Here is a 15,198-nt window from a genome sequence, read left to right as displayed (position 1 = left end):
TTCTAGGGTATTCTGACGTCCCAAGTATTGAACTGCCCCATTTTTAAGTTAGTTTGATATTGAAAACACCGAACAACTCTATACACAGATTATGGAATTGTTTAAGTTTGGACCAAACCGATGTTGGAATGGTCAAATTGTATTTAAAATCCAAAAAAGAAAAAAAAAAATTGTGGTACGGAGATGGAGGTATAATATTCCCAAACATCAGATTGCCCCATATTCACCCAAATGATGCAAAGCCCCACATTTAATATCATTTTATCAAAATCATACATCACGTATCATAATATATCATCACATGTGATATATATATATATATATATATATATGCTATAATCGTAAATCATCATTGTCATCGTTTATGAAAATGACACGATGATATGAAATTTGGGACTATGCAACCACTAGATTGAAGATAGGGCGGTCCGATTATGAAGATATTAGACCGCCCCAATTTATTTGTGTCTTTTTTTAGATTATAAATATATTTCAGTCTTTCTCCTGTCTTTTAAAATTTTATATTCTTCATTTCTCATCTCTTAATTGGCCATGGATGCATACAACTTTACATAAGAGCCCATAATTAAGCTAAAACCTACAAAAATTGGTTGCAAATGAGGAAATTCGATGATTTGACCTAGGATTAGTGACCTGAGAACCTTCATAAAATCGACGCACTGAATAGACCTTGGAACATAAAATTCCTTCAACACTTTTATCGTCCCTCGAAATTTAATTCTCTCTTGACCACGTTTCGGTTGCTGTACTTTGTATACAGAGAGAGAAGAGAAATAAAGAGCTCAAACTGCCAAGCCCATAGGAGTTGTTCCCCTCCATGATGTAGATTCTTTCATATATTTTCTCTCTCTTCTATCTCGTTTTTTTCCCATATTTCATTTGAATTTCCCTTGGAGAGCGAAAGGAGTTACAAGAAAATCATATATGGTTCATCTCTGATGGTGGGTTTCAAATGGTGCAGTTTGACCTTTTCAGTTCATTACACCACTCCTCTTGGTCTTCTGTTTCCTTGTCTCTGGTTCTCATTGCGATAGTGAGAAGAAGAGCATTTGTAGAGAAAGAACGGGACAAGGGCATAGAGAGGAGTACGAGGGAGGGCGAAGGAGAAGGACAAGAAAAAGAAAGGAGTGGAATTGATTTAAGCATATCAAACCTATTGAGAAAACCAGGGCAACGGGATGCCCCACTTTCTCTCTCGAATTGACTGTGAAGTCTACACCTTCAAAATAAATGATGCTAGCAATAGAAAAGAAGGGTTGTAGGACTGAGGGGGGTAAAGAAACGAGAGATATTGTAATTAGGAAAAGTTAATTTGGATTTTTATTTTTTTATTTCAATTATTATTTCTAATTTCTTGAGGGGCAAGGTAATTCATTTATTTTTTAAATTAATAATGGATGGTTAAGATTCAATAAATGGATGACTAAGATTTTATAAGATTTTTTTTGGTTTTTGAGTTACTTAAATACTTGTTACGGAGGAATTCGGAGACTATATTGGAGTTCAACACAATGATGGTGAAAGTGGTAATTCGCATCTCGTTCCTGACCAATCTACATGGCTCTGACTTATGAAAGGAAAGAGAACTTAGAATAAAAAATTATTATGTCAAGGTTCCATGGCCAAGTTAAGGTGGATAATTTTCTTCATTGGCATAGAAAAAATGAGAAATTATCTTAATATAAAGATATAGGTTATCACATAAAAGTGAAATTAGTAGCAACAATTATGGATTGGTGGGATGATTTACATCAATATCATTTTCGGCAAGACGAGGATAGAATTAATTCATGGGAGAAGATGAAGACAAAGGTTGTACCAAAGGCGTCAAAATCTCAAATGATGAAAAAAATCAATGAGTGAGTAGGCTGAAGAATTTTATACTTTCACATCTAAGGCAACTTCTGATAAAAAGAAAAAAGACATATAAAGAAAGTTTAAAGGAATTTGAAGATCAAAAGAAGCTACTTGAATGTGCTAAATTAGGACATCTAAGGAAACTTTTGATAAAAAGAAAAAAGACATATAAAGAAAGTTTAAAGGAATTTGAAGATCAAAAGAAGCTACTTGAATGTGCTAAATTAGGAGATCCATAACAAATTGGCTTTCACAAGCCTAGACATTGGTCCTCGAAGCAGATGAACTTGTTTCATCTAGGCCTTCTGAGTAAGGGATCGGTCATAAGAGGCTCTACTTCGACATAATAGAAACATGCTTTGACTTTTATAGATCCACCAATAGAATATAGGAACCATGGCACTCTACGTTTACCAACGAAGGCAAATCCCAACTTCGGGGGAGGTGTGTTAGTCTTAATAAAAAATTAATTAATACGTAAATAAAATCGATAAATAACTTACTCGAATATATTCTTAAATCGCACAAGGTACTTAAGGTTCCAAACTAAAACCTATAAACTAAATCATCCAGTGACAGGCTACTTTGAAAGTTTTCTTAGTGAATCTCATTCATCTTCCATCTCTTTTTTTCCATCATTTTCTCTATCTTTTGAGAGGGGTTAACCTCCTCTTATAGATAACACATTTATTTTGTAACTCTCACATTCATGGTCTATAGGAGTTGAGATCTAAGTGCAGCTCATGCCCTAATTCTCTTAGGTGCAACTAATTAGGATTAACAAATTGTCACCAAGCTATTCATCCTATGTAATGAGATAAACATGTCATTTGTCCACTAATGTCACACCCCAAGAATTTACAATACTGATATTCCTGAGATGTGACAGTCAAAACATATGTACATCTCTTGATAGGACAAATTTACACTGACGAATTCTTACAAAGTAACAAAAAAAAAAGCTTAGACACAACTACAATATCTTCCAAAGTTGCCCTTGACGAGTACTCAAAATGAATCCGTACTTATCCTGAAAAAATGTTTACCATAGTTTGATGAGTTTGGCTACTCAGTAAGTGATCATCATAATCCTAAAAATAATCATGATTGAAAGATATCAATATTTTCCAAAATGAGATCTATTAATAGAAATGCATCAATAATTTCACTTTAAATAATTGCATAATTAAGTATAATCCGAGTAATTGAAATGCTTATAACACTTTTAACGGCAGTACATAATTCAAAGGATTTCACAAAATACCCTACTGGCGTCCCAAGTAGGTCACCTATATACCCCATCAGCGTCCTGATGGGTCCCTATCGGCGTCCCAGATAGGTCCACTTAATCCCTGCAGGTCCACTTATACCTCACCGGCGTACCGGATGAGTCCACTTAAACCCTACCGGCGTCCCAGATAGGTCCACTTATACCTCACCGGCGAACCGGATGAGTCCACTTGCATACTTAAATTATTTCTAAATCTCTTTAAACATTCGAAAGCAGCAATATCATGTACTCAACATATCACTGAAACCATTAATATGAATTTCACTTAAACCATTAATAACAATCACGCTCTATAACATTTCAAAAATAACCAATCAAATATTTTGGGCTCAAATTTAGAAAGGTAGCAGTTTGTAAAGGCATTCTAGCATAATTGCCAATTTAATATGTATAGAAAAACTCTTATAAAAATTCAAGAATACGGAATTATCACAATTTATGGAATATCAATTCACAAATAAACATTTTACAACAATACTATAATCAATTGCAAAAATGTCAATTTTTAAATAATACGGCAGTCATTTGCACATGAATTTTACAATGTCTAAATATTCAAAACAGTAGAAAGAAATATCACAATTTTACTAAAAGCAGAATTATCACATTTATTTCTAACAATAGACAAGAAAAATAAATAAATTTATTTTTCTAATTTACAGCATTCAAAATTTCTAACATAAATAAAATATCACAATTTTTATTAAAAAGATTATTTTTCAAGATAATGAGGTCACGTGCGCATAAAATTTATCGCGCCTAAAATTCATGATAATAAGCAGAAATAATTATTTCATTTTATTTTTAAAAAGAATGGATTATTTTTCGAGACAATAAGGTCACTTACACATAAAACTGATAAAATAAAGATCCTAGACGGAAATATCACTATTTATTAAAAGTAGACTATTTTTCAGGAAGACGATGTCACTTACACACAAAACTTATAAAATAAATATCCTGAACGAAAATATCACTATTTGTTAAAAACAGACTATTTTTCAGAAAGACGATGTCACTTACATACAAAACTTATAAAATAAAGATCCTGGACGGAAATATCACTATTTATTAAAAACAGACTATTTTTCAGGAAGACGATGTCACTTACACACAAAACTTATAAAATAAAGATCCTGGACGGAAATATCACTATTTATTAAAAACAGACTATTTTTCAGGAAGACGATGTCACTTACCCACAATTATTTAAGAGGGAGCTTCCGATAAAAAATTCGGTTCAAGAGAGAAGTTCACTGTGTTTCAACCAGAGAGAGAGATCTCAAAATTTTGTTTTAGGGTGGGAGTGCTCACATCCCCTATTTAAATTCTTATAACGTATTATTATATTATTTTCTTACGCTCTACCTCATACCTGAGGTGTCGCGTTAAAAGCAGACTTTTATCGTACGAAAACCACGTCCGCTAAAGGACGTTGCCAGCTGCAAGCAGTAGGAGGCAAAAAGCAAGCAAGCAAAAGTTAAACGAAGTAAAAGTTTTTGAAAATAGTGATGGTCCCCAAGGACCATCATACTCAAACAGACCATCACCTATTTAAAAGCATCTTTTCTCCTTTTTTTAAAAATTTTTTTTTTAGGATTGTTACAATTAATAACTCGTATAATAGGATGTCATCTAAGCATTTTCATAATATACAAGGAATCCAAACACACCACTGGGTTTTCCCTCCAGTGATATTGGGTTTTTCCCTCAAGTGATAAATTCTATTAAAGCTCAAAAATGGATTCATGTATATGGCCTTGCCTCATGTTAACCACATGAGATTTCACATATACTTCAATATGGCTTGTGTACCATTATTGAAACAATGAATTTTTGAGAGAAAAATGGCCCGATAGGCTATGTTTCCAATAACTCCCACTTGGCATGAATGCCCTTTAACATCTTGTACATGGCATTGCCTCATGCTTTCCACATGGGATTTTCATATACCCAGTAAGTGTAGACACACACCACTTTTAGATTTTCTGGCCTTACCAACCTTATATATGGCATTGCTTCATGCTACTTGCATGTGATTTCACATATACCCTACCAATGTGGTCATATACCACACTCAAATTTTCTGGTCTCAACAACCTTGTATATGGCATTGCCTCATGCTTTCTATATATGATTTCACATATACCCTGCAAATATGGTCACACACCACACTCAGATTTCAGGGCCTCAACAACCTTGTATATGACATTGCCTTATGCTACTTGCATGGGATATCATATATACCCTGTCAAAGTGGTCATACACCACACTTATATTTCATGACCTCAATAACCTTGTATATTGGATTGCCTCATGCTACTTGCTTGGGATTTCACATATACCATGCCAATATGATCAAACACCATACTTGGATTTTTTGGCTTAAATGGTTTTGTATATGGCATTGCCTCATGCTACCTATATGAGATTTCTTATATATCTCATGCTACATGCATGAGATTTCTTATATACCTTACCAATGTGTTCATACACCATACTTAGACTTTCTAGCCTGAATAACCTTGTATATGGCATTACCTCATGCTACTTGTATGAGATTTCACATATACGCTGTCAACGTGGTCAAACACCACATTTGGATTTCTTGGCCTCAATAGCTTTGTATATGGCATTGCCTCATGTTACCTGCATGGGATTTTACATATACCCTGCCAAAGTGGTCATACACCATACTTACATTTTCTGGCCTCAATAACCTTGTATATGGCATTGCTTCATGCTACTTAAATGAGATTTCACATATACCCCGCCAATATGGTCAAACAACACACTTGGATTTCTTGGCCTCAATGGTTTTGTATATGGCATTGCCTCATGCTACATGCATGGGGTTTCTCATATACCTTACAAATGTGGTCATACGCCACACTTAGATTCTATGACCTCAACATTTTTGTACATGGCATTGCCTCATGTGACTTGCATGAGATTTCACATATACCCTACCCATGTGGTCAAACGCCACACTTGGATTTCTTGGTCTCAATGGTTTGGTATATGGCATTGCCTCATGCTAAATGCATGGGATTTCTCATATACGTTACCAATTATTCACCAACACGTTGAATTTTTTTTACATCTATCTTTTAGCCAAGAGAGAAAAAAAAAAAAAAGGCCTATTACTCCGCCTATTTCTTAAACATGTCATCCAACACTGGTTTTTAAGTCCAAAGCTCAAATTCGATCATAAGTCAAAATAATAAAAAGCAATAATAATTCAACAAAGTTGTTGGTATTATTATATACATAAAAGAAATCTTTAAGTGGTCTCAATTTTAATAATAATAAAAGAAAGAAATATAATATCATTTCTGGTTGACATGTTCAATAAGTTTCAAATCGATGATGTCATCAAACTATTCAACAATGGCTCCCACTATTCTTAATATGTGGTTGTCGTCATAATAACAAAAATAAGTCCAATATAGTCTAGCATGCTAGATCAGTAATTGCTCTCATTTTCTTAATGTGCATTGATAATTATAGAGCTAACAAATTTAATTCTAATTTGGTAAATGATGATTTACTCTACTCCCACTATCTAATGAACAGCTATCACCAATATGATAATTCAATCTAACATGATACATCATTAAATATTTTTAAAGTCATTTGGATATACACAAAACATGATAAGATGTCAATGATAATTACATCTCATTTAAAAATAATAGCTCAGCAGCACATCCTCATGGGTACAAATTTAGTTTTCTAAATAAACGAAAGAATACTAAGCAAAAACAAATACCGAAAAGTAAGTCACAACTTGGTTAAAAATAATAAACAACATTATCAATCTAAACAAAATATTCTTAATGCTTCTAGAAACAAAGGGGAAAAACAATCTTACCACAAATATACATATATTGTTGATCTTGAAATATTCATAATCATTGATCACCATGAAAATTTTCAAATCAAGTATCTCCTTAAATAAAATTGATAACGAATATTTATCTCATCATAATATATATAATTGCTTGAGGGCCATATTGAAAATGAATAGGAATATCTTCCAATCTTTTCCTATAATTTATTTATTTTTAAATAATGAAGAGTGAGAGATAGAGACTTGTGTATCCTTGGGTAGATAGAGAGAGAGTAACTTAAATTTCAAAATAGGACTCCACATGGATTTGCATTCATTTCATGATATTATGATAAAATAGAATGTCAACACGTTTCTGATTTAAGGCAATAAAGAACTTACTACAAAATATTTGTAATTGAAACCTACCAAATTCTAATTTAAGGCAATAAAAAACTTACTACAAATGCTTTATAATTGAAACCTACCAATTCTAATTTAAGGAAATAAAGAACTTACCTCAAATGCTTTATAATTGAAACCTGCCAAATTCTAATTTAAGGTAATAAAGAACTTACCACAAATGCTTTATAATTGAAACCTACCAAATACTTTTCAAATTCAAACTTGCCAAAAAAAAAAATTTATTTGGAGCTTACCAATTATTTTGAAACACTTACTGGCCACGGTCCTTAGAGGACAAAACTTTTTACAAATGAAGACTTTGGTGCATTTATAATGAAGTCTACCAAGAAACTCATGGAAGTTCTTTTTATTTTGGATGTTGCAGTCACGGATAGCTCTTATGCTCATACCCAAAACTCAAAAAAAAAAAAAAAAAGAAGAAAAAAAAAATCAATTGTTATGTATTTTCTCTCTTTAAAGTTTCGGACTGAAAAACCAAGCCGTTTATAGAGGATTGTGCCCTAGGATAATAGTATAATGCAATCTTTTGTCATAACATATACCTGAATGAGACAAGTTTTGTCCCAAATATTTCATAAAAACAATTGTAGCATAACCACAATTGACCAAGATGCGTTGTGCAATGAAGCGTTAAAATTTCTTCCTTACTTGTTTCTCCACAGTGGAGAGCCACGTCAAGTGGCTTCAGGGACATGCTGATGGTCCCAACCCTTTGGTGTGCGGTCTCGGCCCTTACTCAATCCTCAGGCCATTCCTTCCAAGCGAAAGATACCATCGCACATTCTTTCTAGACAAGGGACACCATCGCATATACCTGACGGGAAATACCCTCGCCAACTTCACTAGGTTTTGCCAAGCCCTCGCATCTCACAACCCATGCTCTGATACCATTGTTAGTCCCAAAAAATAAAATTAATAATAAATAAATAAAATCGATAAAAAAACTTATTTGGATATGTCCTTAAATCACACAATGGACTTAAGGTTCCATACCAAAACCTATAGACCAAGCCATCCAGTGACAGGCTACCTTGAAAGTTCTTTTGGTGAATCTCCTTCACCTTCTATCTCTATTTTTCTTTCTCTATCTTTTTAGAGGGGTTAACGTCTTTTTATAGAGAACACATTTATTTTGTAACTTTCACATTTATGGTCTATAGGAGCTGAGATCCAGGTGTAGCTCTTGCCTTAATTTCTTTAAGTGCATATAATTAGGATTAACAAGTTGTCACCAAACTGTTAATCCTATGTAATGAGCTAAACATATTATTAATCCATTAATGACTCATATAATAAGATGTCATCCAAGCATTCCCATAATATACAAGGAATTCAAACACACCATTGGGTTTTCCCTCCTGTGATACTGGTTTTTCCCTCTAGTGATACGGGGTTTTTTCTTCCAATGATACTAGGTTTTTCCCTCCAATGATACATCTTATTAAAGCTAAAAAATTGATCCATGTATATGGCATTGCCTCATATTGACCACATGGGATTTCACATATACTTCACTTCAATATAGCTTTTATACCATTACTGGAAAAATAAATTTTCGAAAGAAAAAGGGCCTGATAGGCCACATTTCCAACAAAGTGATGCAAAGAGAGGGGTAGCAGCACATAAAACATCTTGTGAAGATAGTGAAAGTGTGTTTCAGCACCTAAAACACCTCATGACTAAAATTGTGTGCTTCAAGATCCCAACAACCCATGCATATAGCATATAATTGCCCTTCATGTCAACCTAGTATAAAAGTCAATTTGGTAAAAGAAAATTATGGAGTAAAAGCTTATGAAGAGCATGCCTATGAGGAAGAGGGTGATATTGGAACAAGCTAGGTTATGAAGCAATTGATCCTCTCGCAATTGTCAATAAGGTATGTATAAAGCGAAAAGGTGTGAAACCTTAGTCATCCAACAAATCATGCTATCAATACCAAGACCATTTGATGGAGAGAAGTGGTTGCACGCTATTTTCCGGACCATTTGCACTTCAGTAGTAAGTTAATCACAATGTAATTAATGGTTGGAGTAGTGAAAATATGGTATCTATGGTGGATAAAGTTAAATTGAAGCAGCTTAAGCACTCATTTATATCAAATTCAATAGTTTAAGAAAAGAGGTGAGGTACTAGTTCTTACTCGATAATTGGTTTGTTTTTTTATTTATGCTAATACAAAGGTGAAGTATGGTGTGATATAATACCCATGAATACATGCCACATCTTATATGGTAGGCCATGGTTTTATGATTGAGATATGTTGCATAAGACTAGACCCGATACTTATTTTCTAAACGATGGTAGTAACATCACACTTCGTCCTATGAACCGACTTCCTACGCCCAAATCCACTAAAGAGGCGTGTCTTGCTAAATGATTGAAAATTTAAGAGGGAACAACATGGATATGGATGTGATTTATGTGTTGTTTGAAAAACAAAATTATACGCCTACTTCAATTATTAAGTCTCTAGAACCTCTACATAAGAAGTATAAAGACTTGATGCCAGATGAATTTTTTGATGGCCTTCCTCTAATTAGAAGTGCTGATGAGAATTATTCAACATCACATTAATTTAGTGTTTGGTCCTGGCCTATCAAGATTGGGCCATTATCGAATGAGCCCCATAAAAAATAAGTTATATAAACAAGCTATCGGTTTGCTTTGAAAGGACTTGACTTGAGAAAGCATGTCACTATGTGTCGTCCCTGCGTTATTAACTCCCAACAATGATGGTTTATGGTGGATTGTGTGGAAAATCGAGTGATTAACAAAATTACAATCAAGTATCTATTTCTCATACCTAGGCTTGATGATATTTTAAATATGCTTCATGGGTCGAAATTTTTCTTAATGATCGATTTAAAGAGTAATTACCATCAAACCAAATTTGTCCTAGGATGAATGGAAGATCATATTCAATGCTCAGGAAAGACTCTATGAGTGGTTGGTGATGCCATTTGAGCCTTCTAATACGCCGAGCACCTTCATGCGCCTAATGACTGAGGTACTTTGTTCTTTCACTAAGAATTTATTGTAGTTTATTTTGATGATTTCTTGATTTGTAGTCCTGACCCAAAAGATCATCTTAACCACTTTGAACAAGCTTTTGATGTACTAAGGAAGAAATCACTTTTTGTAAATTTAAAGAGATGCTCTTTTATGATAGACAATGTTATCTTTCTAGAGTATATTGTTTCATCTGAGGATATCAAGTTAGACTAAGGAAAGGTGAAAGCCATAGTTGAGAGGCCAGTGCCAAAGTCACTCACTGAGATTCGATCTTTTCATGGCCTAACCATCTTTTATTGCCACTTATTAGAAATTTCAGCACTCTAATACCAACAGTAACCAATTATATGAGGGTGGAAAAGTTTAAGAGTCTCATTGCTAAGAAGAATAAAGCATGTAATAAGTATTCGATCTATGACCTCAAGTTTTATGCAGTAGTGCAACTCTTGCATTATTAAAGCCACTACTTGATCCATATGGGGTTTATTCTATACTTGGATCATGAGGCACTTCGGTACTTCAATTTCGAAAAGAAGGTAAATGTGTGGTATACTAAGTAGATGAGCTCCCTTTAAGAATATGCCTTTCTATTAAAGCACCATGCCAAAACCAAAAACAAGGTAGCTAATGCTGTAAGTAGAAAGGATGGCTTTGCTTGGCACTTTATCTATAGAAGTGCTGGGGTTTGAAATAATAAAAGATCAATCCAAATTTCAACAAGGTCAAAGCAATATGCGTTAATGTGCAAGATCCCATGGGGGAGTATCTAATGTATGATGGATATTTATTTACAGGTGTACAATTATGTATACTTCAGTACTTCTTAAGGGAGAAGATAATTATCGAGCTTCATGTCGGAGGCTTAGGTGGACACTTTGGAAAGGACAAAAGTTTATCTATGGTAAAAAAAAAATATTTTTGGCCATGTATGCGAAGCAACATTGACATATTTATGGCTCAATATCGAATTTGAAAGTACCTAAAACCACACCTAAAATATGGATCTTTATGCTCCCCTCGCTGTTCCAGATATGGGTTTATATTTTTATGGACTTTGTACTCAGACGCCTTTATACTACACAAGGTGTTGACTCTTTTTTTTGATCAATTTTCTAAAATGACACATTTTATTCCTTGTAAGAATACTATGAGTAATATACATGTTGCCAATGTCTTCTTCAAGTACATTGTGAGACTACATGGTGTCCCCAAGTCCATTACCTCTAATCAGGATACAAAGTTCTTCAGTCATTTTTAGCACACTCTGTGAAAGCACTAGGAGCCAAACTTCATTTTTCTAGCGCTTATCATCCTCAAACAATGGGCAAACAGAAGTGGCGAATAAGAGCGTTGGTAAGGGGCAACTTCTTTAGAAATATTGTTATCATATCTCAATGGAACCTCACTTTAGCCCACGTTGAATTTGCTTACAACAATTCGATACATTGGTCCGCGGGAAAATCACCATTTGAGATTGTTAACAAGAAGACTCCTATTATGCTCTTAACCTAGTGCCATTACCAGTGCAAGGCATGTGATGATGTCGATGCTTTTGTAAATATATGCAAGGCCTACAAGTTCAAATCAAGAAGAAGATTGAAGAAAATAATAAAAAATATCAAGAAGTTTTACATGAGCATCGAAGAGATGAGATTTTCAAGAAAAGTGACTTAGTACCGGTGTACTTGCGAAAAAAGAGGCTTCTATTGGGGCCCAACAATAAGCTCAAATCCAATAATATGAACCCCGACTATTAGTGCGTATTTTTTTTACGCACTAATTATCCAATACGAATAATAGAGGAGGTGATAGCAACTCAGATCTGTAGGTGCCAGTCATGCATATGGACTACGGAAGCCCCACACAAATAAGTCTTATTTTGAAGAACCATGATAGAGATGTCATCTCAGCCCCAAATCAAGCACATGAGTCTCCTAAGATGATCTAAGGATGCCCTCCAAGTTTCATCCAATTCGAACGTGAATAAAAGAAGCAAGTACAAAATCAGTTTTTGGCTCAAGCCACTAGCATGGCTATGATACACAATAGTTAGAACTATACTCTAGATACCTCTAGTAACCATGAAACCCCTGTTCATGGATTCAAACGGCCTAGAATAACCACCTTGCCAAATTTTAGTTCAATCTGACCTTCGTAGGTCGTACTTATTTTTATTATTCACTTTAACCCAATTCAACCAATTACTATTTATGGTAACTATGTTTTTTAAAAAAGGGTCAACTTGTGAAGCCTGGTTCTCTCTCGTCTTGAAGCGGATTGATCCCAAATTCGACTTGTTCCTCTCACCATGGGGACCCACGGACAAGGAGAAATCTTATAAAGAAGATCATCAGAAAGCATGAAATTGTAGCGTATGCCGTCGCTCCAGTAGCTGTATCTCAATATTTTGGACTCCTACAACATCAAAGCTAGGTTCGTTGCGATCGTGACTCAAAGGGCTTCATTTTGCTAGAAATGGAAGTTGGGAAGCCATCTTATTAAAGCTCAAAAGAATGCGACGACCTCCAAAAATGTGAAAATGATCAATCGGCACTCAAATCAAGGGGGTTTTCGTAACAAAACGATTACAACTTCTCCTTTGATTCATGATAAAGAGAATGACTAGAAATAAGGGAATCATGCTGCATAAATTATCAAAGTTCTCAAGCTTATGGACTTGACCAGATTTTGGGTTATGACCAAAAAGTTCAATTCAAGCTTCAAAATAAATATCAAATCAATCGTCTCGAGACAAATATCTTAGATCGCTTAGAATGTCGCCATAAAGCACCAAAAAATGCCTCAAGGAATCGCTATAGCAAGATGTCCCTTTTTGATGGATGGTTTTGTCATTTCCAAGATTCTGACCAAGGGCAAAATGATCATTGTGCCCCAAAATGATATTAATTATTCTATTCATTTTAATCCTTTTTTTTAGTAATTATGTTGTCTTTTGACATATTAGTAAGCTTATGCATCTGTCTTGCTTCGAGAGAGAGGAGATATAATATTTTTCTTCTATGAGGTTTGCCCTCAAAGCTCCCCACTTCCATACCCTACACTTCTAGACCTCTTACTCCCTACAGCCATACTCTCTAAACTACCATAACCGATACTCCACCATACTCCCTATGCCATTATAGACTATGCTCCCCCATACTCTCTAGTCTACCATAACCCAAACTCCACCATATCCCCTAGACCACTATAAACTATACTCTCCCACACTCGTTAGACTATCACAACACATACACCACACGCTATACCCACACCATACATCATAGTCCTATCTAGACTATCCTAGTCTACACTCATCATGCTCCACACACCCTAACCCTTGACCCGAAGACCGCTTCTCAAAGAGCACTCTAGGGAAACGTTGGGAGCACGCCTAGCCGTTGTTGTTCGAGTCATCACCTCACACCCTAAGTGCTCAATCCATCTCTCTCCTCTTTCTCTCTCTTCTCTCACTCTCCTTTCCATCTGTTTATCTCTTTTTCTCTCTTCCCCCCGAGAGCAAGGTGGTTGGGCCACCCAGCTCCCTTCTCCCTCTCTTCTTTTTTCTATTTCTCTCTCTCCTCCCCTTTTTTGGAGAGCCTGATGGCTAGGCCATCCAGCTGCCTCCCTTTCTCTCTCTTTTCTTCTCTCCTCTCTCTCTCTTACCCCCTGAGAGCTAAGGGGCTCAACTGCCCAACTCCCCTTTTCTCTCTTTTCTTCTCTCCCCGCCCCAGCCCGCCCCGCCCCGCCCTCTCTCTCTCTCTTACCTTCAGAGAGCCAGGGGACTAGGCCGCCTAGCGCCCCTTCTTTCCCCTATCTCTCCTCACCCCTTTTTGTGTCTTTTTCATGCCTCTGGGGTATTAGGCTAATGCCTATACCTTTTTTGGGTTAACTAGAAAAGCCTCCTGAGGGAGGTGACTCCGAAAGGCTGCAAAATTGAAGAGTGATCATCTTCCTTCTTCATATCTTTTTCTCTTTTCTTCTTTCTCCTCGTCTTTTGACCTACCCGAGCATTCTTGGCACGGATGAAAATCTCCCTCACCGTTAGTACCTATCTGCACACATGCACAGACTCGTCCACACGTGCAGCTTTTTGAGATAGCGATCTCAGGCCAGAACCCGAACCGGGTCCTTGGCCGAGAGAGGAGATCAAGGCCTGACCACCGACCAAATTTTGAAAAAATGTGGGAATAATGATGCAAGGTGGAATTATCAAAGACATTGGATCTCTCTCCAATATTTAACGTTGTTGATTTATTTGACTTTTCTAAAGACCCTATAGAAGCTCAAGAGTAGTTATAGATATAAACAAGCAATTATCGAAAAAAAAAGGAAGAACCAAGTAAGTCTTAAAGACTAAAAGTTTTCAAATATGAGAGGGTTCATATTGTTAATATCTAGTGAAATGGAAGGGGAGGCCATACAATGTCATATTTAGATAATACGTGGATCTCCGAGCATGCATTCAGAAGACAAGCTCCAAATTATACTGCCTCTTTGTTGATGACAATTCATCAAAATCGAGTTCCTTTTCTACCAGGGGGTAATAACTCAGCAACACCCCAACCACAACTATTTGTTCATGGGTGCACAAGGGGTTAATATTGTAATTAGAGGAAATTATTTTAGGTTTTTGTTTTTTTTTTTTCAATTGTTATTTTTTATTATATTAGGGAAAGGATAATTTTTTTTTTTTTAAATTAATAATGGATGGTTAGAACTTGAATAAAATGGATGACTAGGATTTTATACGAGCTTT

Source organism: Amborella trichopoda, chromosome 2 (assembly GCF_054954075.1).
Source record: "Amborella trichopoda isolate Santa Cruz 75 chromosome 2, AtrichopodaSantaCruz75HAP2 v2.0, whole genome shotgun sequence".
Lineage (NCBI taxonomy): Eukaryota > Viridiplantae > Streptophyta > Magnoliopsida > Amborellales > Amborellaceae > Amborella > Amborella trichopoda.
This window is presented reverse-complemented; position numbering follows the sequence as displayed.